General features: G+C 40.2%; 1 long non-coding RNA gene across 1 annotated transcript in view; it reads left to right on the top strand.

Annotated features, from left to right (window-relative positions):
- LOC122789661 overlaps positions 1-20,931 on the top strand; it is a 367,127-nt gene that overhangs the window by 70,575 nt on the left and 275,621 nt on the right. The window contains exon 2 of the long non-coding RNA XR_006362853.1: positions 2,020-2,114. This is a non-coding gene — a long non-coding RNA (uncharacterized LOC122789661). The remainder of the gene's footprint in view (positions 1-2,019; positions 2,115-20,931) is intronic.

The following is a 20,931-nucleotide window of genomic DNA, read 5'->3' as shown; positions in this document are numbered from 1 at the left end:
CATTGCACAAGTAGTTGCTGTACACTCACCATGTTTTATAGGGAAAATGTGGTTTCTATAATCCAATCATGTACCAGTGTGAGGAGATGAAATGGGAAGTCATGGTGACAGCTCATCTAACAGACATTGTTCATGTTCAAGTAGTACTCCAACTTCCAGCCATAGTTTGCACATTCAGGAGCACTACCCCCTGAATTTAATATTATACAGCCTAGCCTAGTCTAGTCTCAATTCTTCAAATCACCCTTAGTCAGCCCATTATTAACCCCTAGTAGGGCTTACATTGCCCTACCTCCTGCAGGATTTGTAGACATGAACTGATAATGCCAGATGCACAGGGTGGCCATAAAATGCATAGGAAAGCAGTAGTATGTTGGGTTTGAATGCATCTTCACTTGTGTCTGCAGGGTAACTTCTGACAGAGGTCGATCATAAGGTTGGGACCATCACTGATCAATTTGATCCTTTACCATGCATGGCTCATAGCTGTCCAGGATGCCAGGCCACAGTGTTTGCACAAATGCTGTTGCTATGTCCCTGTAGACCCACGCAGCATACCTGAAGTTGACCATGATACCACACACACACACACACACACACACACACACACACACGCGCGCGCACATAGGCACACACCTCAAAACTGACTTCATTAAATCTAGAGATAAAAGTACATAATTGGTATTAACTCATCACTCTCACACTCACACACAGTTCTTCTTTGTAAGACTTGTTCTTCCATACCCGTCCCCTCCACATTGTGCATATGATGGTAACTGTGCCCTGCCCTTTGCACAATTTGTAACTTAGGGTTGGATATGCCTGATGCACAGAGTGGCCAGCTAATGTTTGGTTAGTCAATGGTCTTGTTTTCATTTGTAACTTAATAATTTTTACTTTGTTTAGTACGCTTATCTTCTGTAATAGTAGCAGCATTAGTAGTTGTGTAGGACAATTTGCTAGCTACTTGTGCAGATGATGCTGAGAGTGCCCTGCCATCTAGAGGGTGTCTCACTTAGGCTGCTTATTTTCGATGTACATAGCATGCAGGCAATGCAAGGTTGAAGTAAAAATGCCTTTTGTACTCTGCAACTGCAAATTGTAATTTGTGTCTTAATGTAATTACATTCTGTACTCATATATTTGTATAGATGTCATGCCCATCCACATGTGCAGAAGATGCTTACATTACTTTATCTCCTGCAGGATCTTTAAACATGAACTGATAACGTCAGATGCACAGTGTGGCCATAAAATGCATAGGAAAGCAGTATGTTGAGTTTGCATGCATCATCCCTTGTGTCTATATTTCATGGATATATCACTTATTGTTATATTATAATTGTTATATTATTATTGTATAAGTATCATAAACATCCTGTAATAGAGGCCTGTGGTACATATGCAAATCACCCATTATAGTCATCAAGTATTTCGGCTATATGGCTTCTGAATGTCCATGGCTTTTTACATTTTCCTTTTCAAGTCTATGAAGAAATTCAGGTTAATAAATCCAAATACCACTAGCTGGGGACATGCACATTTCAGCCTTCTTATGACCTTGTCAGCACAATGTAAGTGGATTGTTTGTCCGTATTCTAGCAAAACAGGGTCTCCAAATCCAGCTGATGTCCACAATTATTAAGGTGTCTGCAAAATATCCTCATTAACAACTAAACTAAAAAGTAAAAAGGTCACACACAAACCAATTAGTAAAAACTACAAGAAAAAAACCTAGCCAAGCCAGAGTTTTCACTGTGTGATACCTTAAACCTCCAATAATAGAGGCCTATGTGATATATGCAAATGACCCCTTAAGGACTTAAGGACATCAAGTGTTTCAATTATATGGCTTCTGAATGCCCATAACTTTTTATCTATTCTTTTTTAAGTCTTTATTCGGGCTAGCAAAGCCAAATACCACTAGCTGTTTTTCTTGTAGTTTGTACTGTATAGGTATCATAGATTTTTATTTACTGCCTACTTTTGTTTATGTATTATACTATTTCTTCATTACAGGTTCATCAATCACCTTTGCCCCTGACAACATCCTAGCCTAGGATTGCTTATGTCTTGCTTATGTCTGATGCTCACAGTATCAAGCTACTGCATTGGTAAGCAAAGTCTGCTTTGTTTGTATGTATTAATGCTACTGTTTGTATTTGACTCACTTTTATGCTAATTAAGTGATGAATGTATGTACAATTCACTGCCTATGAGTCAGTGCTATGGCATATTATGTTTGCCTCTGTCTGCCATGATCATGCCTCGCTGCTGGTTCCTCATCTGACCCCTCATTTATGTCAGCTGCATACCTCTCAACTGTCCAGATTTTTGCTTCAGATTTTTGGTCCATTCTTCATAAAATTTGTAGTTTTCTGGCAAATCACTGACGATTGAAATCACTAATTAATGACACACATTTAAGTTTCAGACTTCATATCCTTCAGAAAATGCATGGTGTCAAAAATCATGATATTCTAGCAACTTTCTAAGAGCAATATTTAAAATCTATACCTGTTTTGGGTCTTTGTCCCTACAATATTTTAGGCTTTGCGTAAATTTCTTAATTTAAGAGGTTGAGAGGTACGGTTGTTGCTGCTTGTGGTTCTGGAAACTATGGTCTTTGTTCTGGGAATCCTTTGCTGCAACTGTTTTCCAATTATAATGTTACATTATAATGCTAAGTAAGATGGCACACAGTTATTTTTTTTGGTAGAGGTGGTGGGGGTCATGTTGCAGGTAACCTCCACATGTATCCAGACAGCAGAACTGTGATTTGAGCAGTCCAAATACACATGCTATTATATTTTTAATCTGTGCATGTGCAGTGTTTTAACTTTGCTCAGTGGGGTTGTGTGAGTTTCTTATAGGACTCATGAACCATGGTTCTAGGGCATATTCCACATCCCCCACTAGATGTACTTATAAACCTTAGGTACAGGTCACAGATGTGACACATGCAAGAGTCGTAGAACTGCCTGGGTGGCCTGCCCATACACTATAGATAATACACTGTGCATTACAAACCATCTGACAGTTGATGGAGTGATACTGTTTTCTGTTCACATACATACATCCTTCCCAATTCACCAGGTGTGGCTTTTATTCAATATTGGTGCATTCTATGATCCCCAGCACCTTAGGGAAATGAACTTATAGCACAGACATGTTGTGTGATGGCAGCTCTCTCTTCTGGAGTACAAGGAAAACAGATATGTTCCCCCACATGCTAAAGCATTGTATTGACTTGTACTCAGGAACAGGTGGACCATTCTTGAGGCTGATGCCTGTGATACCTCCACTGTGTCCCCTGTATGTCACTGAAAACTTTCTGTACCTAAAATATGGCAAAACAACACACACGTTAATATCCACTGGCATTGGTTCTCCATGATTCCCACAGGGACTCAGATGGGACCAACAGAGGTTGGAATAATGGTTAAGGTGGGAGGATGGCATAATGGTTAAGGTGTTTACCTTGCAGTCACAAGGTGCAGAGTTTGATTCCCACATGGGGTAATTGGCTAGGCCTATAATGGCCCACAAGGGCAGTTACCCTAGTACTGATCTATGAACCTATTAACTGTATAGTTTAATTTCCTGTACACCTTGTTGTGGTCCAGTATTTCAATTTCATGTAGCCCATGGTAGGTAAAATGTGGTCTAAAAACCCTACACCTTTGATGGCTATGTCTGGCAGCAGCACTCTCTGTGAGAGCCTATTACCGATTTAGGTTTACAGTGGCTATGAGAATCTCTAATATTTTTAAAGTTTTCCTGTGGTTATATTCCAGCATTGTTGGAATTCAGAGCTAAAGCGAGCACAAAATGTTTGCATGTGTTTAGTATGTTTCTGAATCACATCACCATGGATTTTTGCTTCATTAGCATACATCATATCTCACCGTATGATCATTAGCATATTCTACTGTTAATCCTTGCTTTACAGCCAGCTGCAATGTGTACAACAGTTTCCTGAATCGCAGAGTCCTTCCTCATTTGTGCTGGTCATGTTCATGAGTTTAACCTTAATGAACAGATGTTCATGAATATGAGCCAGTGTGTTATTTGATGTGATCTCTACATTACTGATACATTCCTGAAGTTTATTTAAGTGAGATTACACTGTGCATCTACTGGAGCAGGATAGGCTTTACATATGGCTGGTCTTTGCCCTTTTTTTTGCTGTTTTATGATAATTGCGTTAATATATTCAGTAAGGGTTACAGAGATGAAGCCTACTTATATAGGGGGAGGCAAACTGGATTAGTTCATCTGAAAAAAAATATATATATTTTTAAAAATATTATTCAGTAGTTTCTTTTTTATTTTGATAAACTACATTTTTGCATTGGAAAAAGCAGTTTTATTTCATCATGCATTACAGATGACTTCAATTTACTGACAAGAATCTTTGATGCTCTTCTTTTGAAAACACCATTGCAGGGGTGATGTAACTCATATTATGGGAATATCATTTATTTATTTATTTTTTGTTTGTTTCTGTCTTTAGTTATTTATTTATTCATGAACCAGTTTATGCTTTTTGATTGCAGCAGTCCATTTTCAAAGATAATTTTGTTAATGCTAGGTATGGTACTTTGGCATCCACATGTGCAGAGAAATGTAGGCTAGAAATATAAATTATTATCTTCTCACTTTCTTTGTAAATGTGAGTGTTAATGTGTTGTTTCCAATGTTAACAACTTACTACTTGTATAATAAGGGTTTATGCAGTTGAAATGACTGAGATAGCTCCAGGGTAAAATCTATATTGGTCTTACAAAGTATTTCACATCATTTTTGTGTCCAGAGTGTTACTGTTGAGTTTTGTAGAATAATCAAGTTTGCAAAAACGTTGCTTGCTATCTGTAAACAGATACTGCAGTTCTTTGGAGGTGGGTCTCTTCCCATTAATTTATTTCTGTTGTGCACTTTGAGGCAGCATTTTAAGATTAACTACTTGAAACTTCAAATGGCAAATATGGCCTACTACAACTTTCTTATCAATGATGTATCATTTTATCTTTTAAAGTTAAAATGCAAAATAAAACTTTCTACTAGAAAGTAATTTTATTTATTTAGCTATGTTCATGTATTTACAAGGAAAATCCAAATGGGCATGAAAATCCCTTTCCAGTGGAGGTCTGGGAAGAAAAGCTTCAAACGTTATAATAGTGATCATAGTTGTGATGATGTGAGGTAGTACCAGCTGTGCCAGGGGGAGTAGGGCAGTGCATAGCCAGCTGGAGTTTTGTAAATAATTATATGTCATTTCAATATCAAACTGATTTGTACAAATGCTTGTGTTAAAAATGTATTGGTAAAGATGCTTGTTTTAAAAATGTATCAACAGTGGGTTCTGCCAGACAGAAAAGAAATATACATATATATCAGACTGTATTGTTGTAACTGATGAAAAGTACATATTTTAATAGAGGATAATGGAAGGGAAGGGGTTATGTTCAGCCCAGGTAACCTTAAGAAACATAGCCTGAAATTAAATGACTTAGTTAAAGCCATAAAGAGTTTATCTCACAGGTCTGAATTCAGCCACAGATACAATGTCTGTGAAAAGCCTGGACTGGGGTCCTGCTCTATTGCCCTTAGTGGGGAACTAGCTGCTACCCTGGGGTGCCAAATAATAGCTTGTTAGTTTCTGCAGGAAGGGTGGAAGTGTTGGAATTGTTTTACAGCTTCTAGATACTACAATAAACCTTAGATAAAGTTCTATGTGTGTGTATTGTGATGCAACAGTGTCAGACCCTGGCTTAGTTTCTAGTGAGAGGGTAGTATGGAAACCACAGAGTCAGGTGACCAGATGTGATGTCATTCTGTATCCAGCACGGACATTGTATTTGAATACTAGTGAGAGATGTGAGGTATGCACGCTGTTTTTGGACCTGACAAGACTCTCATCCACATTCATCTTGCCTTCTTTTAGTAAGTAACTAAAGAACAGTAATTCTTCAGTTAGTTAGAAAAATATAGTGAGATTAGCTAAATGTTGCTTTTTTCTGCATCTATCCAAGTCTTTCCACATGTGTTGCTTTTATATTTCCTGTGATTGAAACTCTGGTGTTTATTGTAAATAGATATTCAGTATTTTCATTTTTTATTATTTATTAGTAAATATATCTGAACCTTTCATTGTGACTGGTCTTTTATAAAATATTTAACCTTTGAAAGTATTTGCATTTATTTAGTGGCACTGTTGCTCCACATTCCTGAACATATTGCTGCTTGGTTAAACACTACCATTCTATAAGTATTAATTTTAGTAAGTGTAATTGGGTACCCTGGTAAGATCCTTAAAGTAGCTGGCTTCAGGTGTTCTAGTGGAAGTAGATCTACCTTATAGTCTGAGTGGAGGTGGCAGAGTGGGTAAGCTCTGCCAGCCATTTCCAAGTGTGTATATGTGTGTGTGTGTGTGTGTGTGTGTGTGTGTGTGTGTGTGTGTGTGTGTGTGTGTGTGTGTGTGTGTGTGAAAATCAAAGCTCAAAGACAGTGTGTGTGACAGCTACTTTGAACAGGGACACTGACAGCACTGATTTTATGGAGAAGGTTGTGGGCAACTTGGCTTGGAGTACCCAGCTAAGGACTCAGCTCTATAGTGGTCAGTGGGTAGTCTTATTTGGGGCCTGGAGAGAAAGCCCAGCCCCAGGACTGGAGTGTGTATTCCCTATGTGCTCTTAAGGAAAATTGTACTTGGTACAGAAAGCTGGACATGAAAATACTGTGTGGGTCTATTTTTTCTCACTGTGAACATTCCCCACCAGTGTCAGTGGTAAGCACTGAAGCTCCTTGATCACTGGCCCAGAAGAGGGATGTCACATATTGGTGAACTTCTGTAGTCTATGAGCAGTTGCCGCTAAACGTCTGTGTAATTTCAGCAGCCACAAGGTAAACATACAGATTTTCGTCTTTCAGAACAGTTTTATTTATTTATTTTTTAGTTTATTTTTATCACAAAGAGCAGACGAAGATGTCAGCAGAGGATTATGGCAAGCTGACAGTGACCAGTTGGCTAAGGTGTGCAAATCTAAAGGACTGGTACATGCCGTCCTGACAAAAGAAGAAATTATTTCAGCCTTATTCGCAGCTGCAACACAAACCAGCAACCAGAAAGACAAGCAGTCTGGTGATGGGGATATGCAACCCTCAGAAACAGAACAGTTCACCTTTTCCTCAGAAGACTCAAAAACTCAACTGGAGTTAAAGAGACTTGAACTGGAGGCAAAACATATGGAATTACAATTGGCACAGAGAAACTGCAACATTTGGAGGTGGAAGAAAATGAGAAACAGTGTCAACATGAGAATGACATGCTGACTCTTCAATAGGAACATGGGGGTAATGGGGAAGGGAATAACCAAACCCCAGAAGCAACAAAGGTCAGTAAATTTCTTCCGCAGTATATAGAAGGGGATAATTTTGATAGTTTTATTCATATATCTAAATTGTCTAATACTGACTGTTTAAATTATGACAATGTTAAACACTATTTATTGGAATGTTTTAAGTTAACTCCTGAAGCTTACAGAAAAAAATCATGAGCATAGATGTAGGACAGATGAAAGTGTGTGTGATCATATTGCTGAGCTAAGCACTTATTTTCAATGGTAGGTGAGTGGGTGTCAAGTCACCACTTTTGAAAGGCTGGCAGACCATTTGGTGAGGGAACAAGCCATTAGCACTTTACCTGAGGACATGGGAATCTGGTTGACAGGCTGGGAGTGTAACTCAGCAGATGAGCTGGGGAGAAAATAGGATCTCTACTTGGCAAGCAGAGCACCACTACACAAGAAGGGGATACCCAGTGCTGCACATGGATGTAAGGGAACCCATAGTTGGCAGCCTAAATCACCCCAATAGGGTCCACCAGTAAAAGGGGAAGCCACTAGTTCGAGTACACAGTCAGGATCATGGTTTGGATGTTTTAAATGTTAACAGAGGGGCCATGTAGCATACAAATGTCCACTGAAGCAAGGTGGGGAACAAACAATGAGGAAGTCAGCAAGTGGGAATAACAGCATGCCAGTGGCAAGTTGTCTAGAGGCAACAGGGGTACCAAACTATCACTGGATTTTGTATCCTAGCTTAATGGATGGAAAACAGTCTGCTGCCAAGAGAGAGACATAGCCTCTGACATAACCACTGTGAAGTCTGCAGTGGTTAAAGGGGAGCAGTACTTGCTTGGGCATTCCACTTCAGTCAGAGCTTTAGGAGGGACTTCTTTCCAAATGCCTTTGGCCAGGGTTCACCTTGACTGGGAGGGTGGAAAAGGAAGCAAGCAAGTAGGTATGTTTGAGGGCATCCATTGCAAATGTCTTGATAGGGAATGATTTTGATAATGTAGTACCTTGTGTGCATGCAGTTGCATGCAGTCAGGCTTGGAGACAGGTATGTGTGTCTGGTAGCCTGGGGGGGGGGGGACAGGCAGACCACACCTGAAGCTGAGGCTGGTGATGTGGCTATTTTAGGGAGGGAGCTACCCTGTAGCAGTGGACTGAAGGTGAGCCACAGCTGCTGATAGATATTGATGTGCCATTGAACAGGGTGAATGCAAGGGCAGAGGTGAGTGGTAGTACCCAGGCTGATAGTGAGGCATCATTGTCAGAAAATACCACACTTCCTGTGGAATGGGAGCTGGGAAGGGTCACAAAAGGTAGAGCTGAGACAGGCTCAGCTCTCGGATCCTGCATTATGAGGCTTGAAAGAGGTAGCTAAGGAGGCACCTGATTCTCAAGGAAAAGGAGAGTCTGTATACTGGAACAAAGGGTTACTGTAAAGACAGTGGACCCCTGAGGGAGGTCTAGAGGGTGAGGTAATACAGCAGTGGGTAGTGCCCAGAGCCTACCATCTGGCACTTCTAGCCATAGCCCATAACATTCCTTTTGCAGGTCATATGGGCATAAAGTGTACCAAGAGACATATTATGCAGAACTTTATTGGCCTGGGATTGCAAGGAATGTAACAGGGTATTGCAGAACCTGTAAGCAGTGCCAAAAAGTAAGCAAGGCAAGAGACGAGGTCAAAGCTCCTTTGATGCCTTTGCCTGTAATTTAGGAGCTGTTTCAGTGGGTAGCTATGGGTATTGTAGGGTCTCTGAGTACTCCAAGCTCCTCACAGAAGAAATATATCCTAGTAGTAATACATTATGCTACTAGACACCCTGAGGTGGTGGCTTTGTCCTTCAGTGAGGCAGAGAAGGTGGCAAATACTATGTTAGAAATTTTCAGCAGGGTAGGTTTCCCGAGTGAAATACTGACTGACAGAGGTGCCAATATCAGTCAGATATGCTGGCTTGTCTGTGGGATTGCTGTGGGGTGAAGCAGCTAAAGACTACCCCTATCACTCCCAGACTAATGGTCTTGTGGAAAGGTTAAGCTCTACATTAAAGACCATGCTAAGGGCATTTGAAAAACAGTTTAAGAGAGAGTGGTATAAATATTTTTCCCATCTGCTGGTTGCATACAGACAGGTACCCCAAGAATCCACAGGTTTTTCACCCTTTGAGTTGTTGTATGGGCATGGGGTGAGGGGGGCCCTGGATTTGATTCATAATGAATGGGAGGGTGAATCTCACAAGGAGTCTGTTACGGCATATGTCCTAAACCTCAGGACAAGGCTTAGGGAGCTCATGTGGTTGTCCCAAGAGAATCTGGTAGGAGCCCAACAGCAGAAAAAGGTCTGGTATGACAGGAATGCTCGAGCCTGAAAGTATGTTGAGGGACAGCAGGTTATGGTGCTCATTCCTCTCAGACACTATAAGCTGTGGGTAGCTTGGGAATGACCCTTCAAAGTGGTAAGGAAGGTCAGTGATGTTAACTACATGACAAAACTGCTAGGTAGAAGGCAGGGGCAAAATCTGTACTATGTTAACATGATGAAGCCTTAGCATGATAGGGAGGCCCTTGTGCTGAGTATTTGCAATGGGTGGCAGGAGGAGACTGTGAGAGCTCTGGTGACTGATCTCCTCAGTGAGGGTTGGTCTGACAACTCAGTGGAAGGGGTAGAAATGTCCCAACAGCTATCCCCTACCCAGGTTTGAGAAATCCAAGCAGTGTTACGGGAATTTGAGGACATGTTCACTGGGAAACCTGGGTGAACCCACCTGGTGCAACACCATGTGGATATAGGACCACAAAGACCTATCAAGAAGACCCCTTACAGGGTGCTTGAATGAGTCAGACAGAGTGTGAGGGTAGGAGATACAAGAAAAGCTGGAACTGGGAGCAATCCGGGAGTCCAGCAGTCCCTGGGCCTCCCCAGTGGTGCTGGTATCAAAGAAGGATGGCAACACCAGATTTTTTGTAGACTACAAAAAACTAAACAGTCACCCAGAGTCAGATGCTTAACCCATGTCTAGGACAGAGGAAGCCTTAGAGCAGCTAGGTGGGGCTAAGTATCTAACCACTATTGATATAACCAAGGGATTCTGGCAGGTACCCTTGACTACCACTATAAGAGAGAGGCTATCCTTTGTTACTCCTTTCAGATTATACAAGTTGATGAAGATGCCCTTTGGAATGAAAAATGCCTCAGTGACCTTCCAGAGGCTGGTGGATCATATCCTAGCAGGAGCAGGAAATTATGCCCTGCCCCTGATTACCTACATGATATTGTCATCTACAGCCATTCCTGGAAAGACTGTCTTCAGCACGTCAAGGACATCCTGGACAGACTGCAAAGGGCCGAGTTGACCATTAAACCCAGTAAGTGTCAGGTGGGTATGGCAGAGGTCTCCTACCTGGGGCATAGAGTGGGGAGTAGTAAGATCAGGCCAGAACCTGCTAAAGTGGAATCTATTCAGGCATGGCCTGCCCCAGTTACAAAAAAAAGCAGGTGAAGGCATTCTTGGGGATAGCTGGGTACTATAGAAAGTTCATTCCCAATTATAGTACAATAGTTGCTTTCCTCACAGACCTGACAAGGAAAAACAGGCTAGATGAGGTTGTGTGGACCCAAGCCTACGAGCAGGCATTCCAAAAGCTTAATGGAGCTTTGGGAGGACCCCCTATGCTAGCCAGTCCAGATTACAGCAAAGAATTTGTTGTACAGGTAGATGCTTCAGTCTGTGGGGTGGGGGCTTTACTCAGGTTTCCTCAGAGAGTGAAGATCACCCTGTTGTATATCTTAGATGTAGACTCCAACCTAGGGAAGGAATGTTATGCAGCTGTAGAAAAAGAATGTATAGCCATAGTATGGGCACTGCAAAATCTTCAGCCCTATCTGTTTGGAAGGAAATTCATTGTGGTTATAGACCACAATCCCTTAACATGGTTACATTGAGCCAACCAGCAAAATGCCAAGTTATTAAGGTGGAGGCTAGGGTTGCAGGCATATGACATGACAGGGCAGCACTGTAGTTTGCTCAGCAATGCCAATGCAGATGGACTCTCAAGACAGGGTATGAGTTAATGTGTTCCCAGACAGTCTCATTTCTCTCAAGCAATGTTTCTTCAAGGTCACTTGAAAAACTAGCTTGAGTCTTCAAAGGTGGGAGAGATGTGATGACGTGAGGTAGTGCCAGCTGTACCAGGGGGAGTAGGGCAGTGCATGTATAACATATGCCAGCATAGATAACTGGAGTTTTGTAAATAATTATATGTCATTTGGATATCAAATTGATTTGTACAGATGCTTGTGTTAAAAAAGTATCAACAGTGGGGCCTGCTGGACAGAAAAGAAATATACATGCATGTCACACTGTATTGTTGTAGCTGATGAAATATATATATTTTAATAGAGGTTACTGGAAGGGAATGGTTAAACTCAGCCCAGCTAACCTTAAGAAAAATAAAGTGAAATTAAATGACTTGGTTTAGGCCATAAAGATTTTATCTCACAGGTCTGAATGCAATCAGAGACGCAATGTCTGTGAAATGTCTGGACTAGGGCCCTGTAGGTGTGCACTCTATTTTTGGACCTCACAAGACCCTTATCCATATTCATCTTACCTTGCTTTAGTAAGTAACTAGAGAACAGTAATTCTTCAGACAATTAGAAAAATATAGTGAGATTAGGTACATGTTTATTGTGTATCTGTGACAGTCTTTCCATCAGTGTTGTTTTTTATATTTCTTGTGTTTGAAACTCTGGTGTTTATTACAAATAGATATTCAGTATTTCCATGTCTTTATTATTATTTATTATTAAATATATCTAAATATGTTATTGTGCCTGGTCTTTTAGAAAATATTTAACATTTGAGAGTACTTGTAGTTATTTATTTACTGGTACTGTGGCTCCGTGTTCCTGAAAATCTTGCTGCTTGGTTAAACACTAACATTTCTATAAGTATTTTTACTAAATGTAATTGGGTACCATGGTAAGAGCCATAAAGTAGCTGGCTTAGGGTGTTCTGGTGGCAGTAGATCTACCTTATAGTCTGGGTGGAGGTGGCAGAGCAGGTAAGATGTGCCATCCTTCCCAGTTGGGTGTGTGTGTGAAAATCAAATCTCAAAGATAGTGTGTGTGTGATAGATACTTTGAATAGAGACACTGAGAACTCTGATTTCATAGAGAGGGTGGTAGAGATCTTGGCTTGGAGTTCACAAGGTAGGCATGACAAAGTGTGGGTCATGCAAGCAGTGTAAACATGTGTGCATAGATGCTAAGATTAGGCTGATAGACCAGGCCTATAAAATTAATGGCAAATTTAATTGCGAGACCAGGGGCGTTGTTTATGCGGCTAGCTGTCAAAGATGCAATGCATTTTATATCAGTAAAACTGAAAGGAAACTGAACTGAAAGGAAAATCAAGCAGCGCATCTATGAGCACATATATGCCATAGCTAGCGGCGATCATAACAACGCCCTTGCTAGACATATTGGTTATTGCCCTGATCATTTTTTCAAGTTTACAGTTGTGAATAAAGTTGATTCTGATATTAGAGGTGGTCCTTGGCAAAATCTTTTGGAAATCTGTGAACTTTTCTGGCAGATTCGCACAGCCGCCTATGTGTACCCAGGTCTGAATGACTATGTGTCTATCAGTTGTATCTTAAAGAATTTGTCTTTAAAAAAGATAATATGGGTAGGTTGAACATATGTTTTCATCGTTTTTATCGTTTTTATGGTGTTAAGTTTATAGGTTTAATGAGAAGTTAATTGGATCGACGATTATTTAAGATTATAATAATCTTTTTTGTGTTGGTTTTTAATTATGGTGCAGTAGGATTTTAGTTTGTTATACTTGCACCTTTTAGGACGAAAGTACTTTGTTTGCTGGTGTTAGTAATAGGAACACACCCCCTTATGGGTCTATGTGATTTGTTAGTTTGAACACACTTAATTAGCATTATTGATTGTATAAAAATGTGGTTGTTATCCAGAGATGTAAAAAATTTTTTTGTCTGAGGAAGGAGCTCCATTGAGTTCTCCGAAAGCGTGTGCTTACTTTATTAAATTTACATTTTTATTGTCAGCCTTGGACTTGTGCTTTCTACAGCTCATTCGTTTGGTTTACCTGGTTTGTCCTTTGTTTAGTGCTTTTTGGTTTACATGGTTTGTGTACAGCACTATGAGCAGTCAGGAAGCATCCCCTCAAGGCTCTTTATTTACACAGTCGGAAAGTCAGGGAGGACTTTCTGCTATTAACCAGTCATCCATTCGTGAGGCGAACACCACCGGTAACTTAACGGCTCTTTTGGAAATGATTATGGGCCGTATAGACAATCTCACACAGCGGTTTGACACTTTTCAACTATCTAGTTCTGAAGCTAGCAACAGCATTCCACAGATACAGTGTTCCGGTTCTGGATCGTCTTCGCTTCAACCGGGACAGCAACCACCCACAATTAATTGTATTAACACCCGGTTAACTGGTAACAACACGAACAGCAATCGTGGTTCTCATTCACCAGGCCTGCAGGCGAATCAAGAAAATTCACCTTCGAGGGCCAACAACAGAGTTTATACTAACTCTCCCGATCAAGGTACGACTCAGGCTGCTCCTACCATTTGTGGCTTTTTGAGTAACATTGATTTTTTTGAAAAGACTAATATTGACGCAAATAACATGTCTACGTCTATCAACATTGAACCAATTGTAAGTAACATTTTACAACTTATTAACGCTTTCGATTTAAAATTGTTCAAATGCAGAAAACTTCAACTGGAAATATCATAATGTTAAGTTGTCAATCTCGCCTTCATTCTTGCTGGATGGGTTCAGAGCCGATCCTCGGCTCTGACTCGGCCAATACTACAGCTCGAGAGCTAATTCCACCGGCTCGAGGCTCCCCTATATCCCACAATGCTAGGCGGTAACTACTCAGATCTCGTTTGCCGCTTAGCTGACGAGGTGCTTCTTCTACCGGCTCTGGGAGGTTAGTAAGTTTTCTTGTTTACAAACTTCAAATTCTACCCCTATTTTTTTCTATTTAGTTTAGTTTTTATACAGAATATCCCCTTAGTTTAAATCGGGTCCCCCTTGTGTTAGAATTCCCATTTTATCCCCTTTTTAACTTTTAGGCCTTTGGCCCACTCCCTCTTTTTTTCCTGTCTTTTCAGTGTGACTGGGTTTTTATTTGGTTAAAGGGTGTGTCTGTGTGTTGTGTTTGTGTTTTTTTCACACAGCCTTTCAGGATGTCTAAAGACTCCAAGGTCTCAGGCTTCAAGAAGTGTGATTCGTGCTGTCAGAAAATGTCTCTGACAGACGGTCACACTTCTTGTGTCTATTGCCTGGGACCTTTGCACCTGCAGGACTCATGTGCTGTTTGCCATGCATTCAGCCCTAGAGTCCTGCAGGAACGCAAAAACAAACTAATTCTTCGAGGCTTGTTAAAGCCTGAAGGCCCCCCGACCCAGTCTGCATCAGGGAAGCCTTCTAAGACTTCCAGGCCATCGGCTCCAGCTTCAGAGCCATCTCCTGGAAGCATTAAAGCTGCTTCGACATCGGCACCGGCTGGAGCCGATGTTTCGAAGTCTCATACTGTTACCTCGGCTCCGGCTGGAGCCGAGGTTGTCAAGACTCAGTTGGCTCTGATAGGCTTATCAGAGCCACTTTCAAAGAAGAGGTCTAGGTCCCCTTCCATCGGCTCGGCTCCAGGATCCCCTCTTCTGTCGGAGCGGAGCCATAGGTCTCATTCCTCTCGGTCCTCCAGGCTGTCCGACCATGACTTACAAAGGGTGGTGAGTAGACTTCTCAAGTCCGAGGCACTGGCCCAAATGCTGCATAGCCCTACTCAACAGTCAGCAGCTATTCCCATCCCTGATTTTATTCCTCCTCTGACTCCTTTGAGTTCGGGGCCGGGGCTCATCGGAGCTGTGGCTGTCAGTGCTTTGGAGCTGATACCTTCCCTTTCGGCTCCGTTGTCTGCTCTGATTTCCTCCTTGGAGGGATCTCAGCGCCGGGCTTCCCTCATCGGCTCTGAGGGGGCGAGTGGCATCGGACTCTTGTCCGACCCCGTTCTCCCTCTCGGGGCATCGGCACTGGTGAGTTTGGCTCCGACATCGGCCACGGAGCCGTCCCTGTCGATGCCGGGGGGGTCCTTGTCTCCTCAGAGCGGGGACCTCTGGCCTTGGCTGATAGGGGCACCTTCGAGGTCATGCGGAGCGTGCTAGACCCAGTGTCTACCCCACAGTCGGCTCCGTCAGCTCCTCCCTCTTCAGTGCCTGTGGTGGTTTCTACCCACCCCCTTGTAACAGACCGTAGAGAGCCATATATGCCATAGCTAGAGGCGATCATAACAACGACCTTGCTAGACATATTGGTTATTGCCCTGATCATTTTTTCAAGTTTACAGTTGTGAATAAAGTTGATTCTGATATTAGAGGTGGTCCTTGGCAAAACCTTTTGGAAATCTGTGAACTTTTCTGGCAGATTCGCACAGCCGCCTATGTGTACCCAGGTCTGAATGACCATGTGTCTATCAGTTGTATCTTAAAGAATTTGTCTTTAAAAAGATAATATGGGTAGGTTGAACATATGTTTTCATCGTTTTTATCGTTTTTATGGTTTTAAGTTTATAGGTTTAATGAGAAGTTAATTGGATCGACGATTATTTAAGATTATAATAATCTTTTTTGTGTTGGTTTTTAATTATGGTGCAGTAGGATTTTAGTTTGTTATACTTGTACTTTGTTTGCTGGTGCTAGTAATAGGAACACACCCCCTTATGGGTCTATGTGATTTGTCAGTTTGAACACACTTAATTAGCATTATTGATTGTATAAAAATGTGGTTGTTATCCAGAGATGTAATAATTTTTTTGTCTGAGGAAGGAGCGCCATTGAGTTCTCCGAAAGCGTGTGCTTACTTTATTAAATTTACATTTTTATTGTCAGCCTTGGACTTGTGCTTTCTACAGCTCATTCGTTTGGTTTACCTGGTTTGTCATTTGTTTAGTGCTTTTTAGTTTACCTCATTTGTAAGTGAGGAGCCTTGGCATTTGCAAAGCTGTTCTTAGTTTTCCCTACTGTATGATACGTCTCTTAATGACCACAGGATACACATTATCTATTTATTTGTTACTTTTGTAGACAAAGAAAATCTGACTGAGTGGAAAACGCTTTTTCAGTAAAAATGATAAAGTAACAAACAAACATACATAATCTGATGAATCATTTGAGCATACAATAATAAGAAAAAAACAATGACTGTATGAGCATAGAATAATGAGAAACTTATTAGAATCCTAACATAGGCAATACAGTGATATGAGAAATCATTTAAATGTTGATCCCAATGAGTGTTTACACTAACAAAGTTTAGAGCTGTGGTATTTTAAAATAGTAGAACAGTGTTAAATTGAACTTCCGTAACAGTATAAAGTTAAATATGAAACTGCAGTGATTTCATTGCTGCAGCAGTTTTAATAAACAGCAAAGGAGAAAGGTAAAATAGCACTGAGAGAAGCTTAAAACCAAAGAAGTTATTAAATATAATGTCAGGTATTGCTTGCTTTATGACAGCTTTCTCTAGACAGCAAAGTGCATGCCCTGAGCCATACTATGCACAGTAATTAGTAATAAATAGTAGGATTTTTATTAACAGCTGTTTTTTATGTGTTTTTTGGTAAGCATTTAACTCTTTTTTAAATTAAAAAAATAGAAACAATTGGTGAACATTTCAAACATTATTATGACCCCTGATAATATCTGCCATTTATTCACCATTTAGTCTTTAAAGGATACATGATGCTACACAGACTATTAATACGTATCTGACCAAGCCATAGATTAAAGCCATAGACAATGAAACCAGAGAGCTGTATAGATCATTAGTAAGAGACAGGAGTAGTTTATAGCATGTGAAATTACCAAACAAGGATCAGTCTTTTAGAAGAAATACAGCTAACCTTATGTACAGAGCAAGGGAAGTTACTAGTTCACAGTTAATACAGTTAAGATAGGAAATGGATGTGTGTACAGTAAAGTACGAGTCAAAGAAATAAAGTAACACTGTGTTGCAACAGTAACAGATATGAGAAAAATGATACATGTGAGGATATAGTGTGGCAGATGTGATAAAATGTGATGGCCACCAGCCTAGCTAGACAGAATTTTGTAAATAATTCTAGGTCATTGTAAATATTAATATGATCTACAGGCTGGTTTCACAAATGTAAGAAAACTATGTTATGTGCTAAGCTTCAAAAATGTAACCACAGTGCACCCTGCTGGAAGAAGGCAGATAAGCAAAGGATTTACGACTGTGTGTGATCTCAAGCTAGGAGACAGGATGCCTGGGCTAGGAAATTCTTCTATTGTCATAAGACAAAGATAATTAGTCGGTTTCACATGTAAGGTGTTTTTATTGCTGTGGCTTCCTGGCAGGTGCAGATCACAAAGACATGTTAAAATTTTGACTTTTGTGAGCCTGGAAAACTTCAGCAGAAGTGATAAGAATGATGTAATCTGAAATGACTCAACAGTAATATGTATTATCAATTTAAGGACTATCTCAGAAAGAAAGGATGGCATTTTGTATTTCTGTCTGAACCTGAACACATCAGCTCACCAGCTTTTGCTTTGCTCTGTATGTAAGATCTTAGATCTTAGTATTTCTCTTAGAGATAAATAGAAATAGCAAAATTAGTCTAGCTGTTTTCTATATTTATGTCAGACTATCCTACAATGTTATTTTAAAGTATTTCCTGTGATTTGTGAACTCTCTAGTGACACTGTGTTGAATCAATGTGTATTGTCTTGTGTTTTTATTATTTATTATTAAATATTTCTAAACCTTTCAATTGTGGCTGTTTTGTGTAGAGGTAATTTAAGCTCTTAGCATACTTGCATGTATTTGGTGATACTGTATAAGCCACTCCTAAACAGCCTTCAAGTCTCAGTCACACTTACCAATTGGATAATAATAAAATTGCACAGTAGAATTGGACACCCTTTGGTAAGGGCCTTTATAGTAGCTGATAGAAGTGGTTGGAGGCAGTTGGTACTACTGTATAGTCTGGGCAGAAGGGAGCATAGCTGGAGAACCTGTGCCAGCCTTACCCAGGAGTGCCTGTGTGTTTGTATACAACTCAAATTTCAAAGTGTGTGTGTGTCAGCTACTTGGGCAGGGACATTAAGCACTGGTTGGACAGAGAGGGTGCTGGAGGTTTTGGCTTGACCACTCGGCTGAGATCTGAAACCTATAGCTGTGCCAGTGGGGAGTCTTATTGGGGATCTGGAGAGAAAGGGAGAAACCAGCCCCAGACTGACTGTGATCTCTGTGTGCTCTTAAGGGAACTTGTAATTTACTGTGTGTGTATTTGTTATCCTCCCAATGTGGATGCCCCTCACTGGTGCTAGTGGTGAGGATTGAGGCTCCTTGATTACTGGGCCAGTGCACAGGCATCACAGCAGTAATCAAGATCAAGGAAAGACTTCTGCAATGAAATTCAAACCTCACATAGTAGGGCTGGGCATAACAATGGGAAGATGCACTGTCATGCTTCAAATAAATGTAGAATTTGTGCTTGAAAAGCAACATTTATAAATTCATGTAAATGAAAAAAAAAATGAGATTGTCCAAAAGAATATGCTTGCTAATGATGCTGAACAGACAAATGGCAATGAGCTAAGTGTTGAGTCTATTGAAATGAAAAATAAAAGTGTGAAATCTGAAATGTGTCAGAAGTCCTAAAACAAGAATGTAAACTAGAATATTTAGAATAAACACCAAAGATTAATAAGAATATTTCACATTTTAACTACATAGTGGTGGAAAGTGTATTATTTTATCTAAATATTTTTTAAAGCAGTGGATTTATTTTTCTCTGAAAAGGAAACTGTAACACATCAGTAACAAATCCTGGACATTGAAGTGAGGTTACTTGTTGAAAAATTACTGAAATGTGGTTTACAAATCAGAAATTCAGGACACATTTTTCATACTGTAGCACTTAAAGAATTTAAAGGTCTTAATATTTTTGGAAATTTGGCTTATGTGAAGCAGGGAATGTTAAAACAATTTGATAGTGTAAAGGCGAGCTATGAATGTGTATAGAATGATTCACACACTAACCCAAGTGTCACAGACACTGTGCATACATTGTGCACACCCATGACATGATATCCTACATGATCATGTGTCTTTATTTATAGACTTAGGAAGTCTACCAGGAGGATAACATATGCAGATAATATCTTGTATTATGCCAGAGGTTCAAGCATCAAAGAAATACCAAGTCACTCCCAGAAGTAAATTGCAACACAAACTGAAGTGAATGGAAAACTTAAGTACCCAAAAGAAGCCATAATATCCAATAGAACGGTTAACTAGTATGGCTACTGTTTTGAATCAAGAAAGGATTCATATTCCTACTGAACAACAATATATAAATAAAGCAATTTTAATTAACAAGAGTACATTGCACATTACTTGCAGTTGAGGAAATTATGTCATCAATGTAAAATGCTATTTTTTTTCTTAGTACTAGGTATGAATTTGAGCCTCTGGCAGATAAAGGTAGATGGAGCAAGCCAAAATAGTGCACATTAGTAAAGTGCAGATCCCTTACACTTTCATTTGATATTTCATCAGCCTCCAGAAGCATTGTAAAGAATTGACACAGAAGTGTTTGAAAGCTTGAAAGGCATTGCAAACACAGCTGGGGGAATTAGACTTTAGAAAAACATGGAAATAGACTAGTACACCTGCTAAACTTAAGGCAGCACAGTTCCAAGCTAAATAGGAGCAAAGAAAAAGATACGAGTGACAAATCTGACAGACAAGGGTCATGTTCTAATATCAGAGAGTGTGAAACAAGATATAGATAAAGAGCATTTATGTAAACGTTATAATACATTTAAGCATTGCATAATTCTGTAGTAATGATGCTGTGTTTTGTATTAAATAACTATGAGAGAATAGTGTCACTAAAAATGTTATTACAGTAAGATAGAGCCTGGGATTGGAGCTGTAAGCATGAAAAAAGTTTGGAAAGGAACAGACACCCAATTGTTTACCCATCAAATGAATGATAATTCATTAGTTTCAATGTACTGGGTGACCTGTAGCAAATGCTGCTGGTGGTTTCAAGTACCACTCACTGAACAGTATAATTTCACTGTTAACTTGCTAAGCTAGAGATCAGGAAGGTGCTGTGTAGGGGTAACAGTTATGAATATATATTAGCAACAATTTCTCTTTGTTCATGTTTGTGCAATCTTGGACTTAGTATATATAAGCTGTAGGGAGTGTATGGCTGCAGCTTCCTACATGGGATGCAGCCCATGTAGAAGTGTTTATTGTACTGTTTTAATTGTTTCTATTTTTATTAACAGCCATGTTGCAGGAAAATGGAGAAAGTGAGAACTGTGATAGTCAAGTTATATAAACAGCAACCATTTTAAATATTGGACTCTCTAGTGTGAGTCCTGAAATGGGTGGCCATGGTGGTGCAGAGGTTAGTATTGCCACCTCACAGCAAGAGGCTCTCTGGTTCAATCCTTGGCTTGGGTGCCGTCTGTGTG

The sequence above is a fragment of the Protopterus annectens genome, chromosome 15.part0 (assembly GCF_019279795.1).
Source record: "Protopterus annectens isolate FY-2018-M chromosome 15.part0, PAN1.0, whole genome shotgun sequence".
NCBI lineage: Eukaryota > Metazoa > Chordata > Ceratodontiformes > Protopteridae > Protopterus > Protopterus annectens.
Note: the sequence above shows the minus strand (reverse complement) of the source record. Positions and strands in the feature narration are given on the sequence as shown.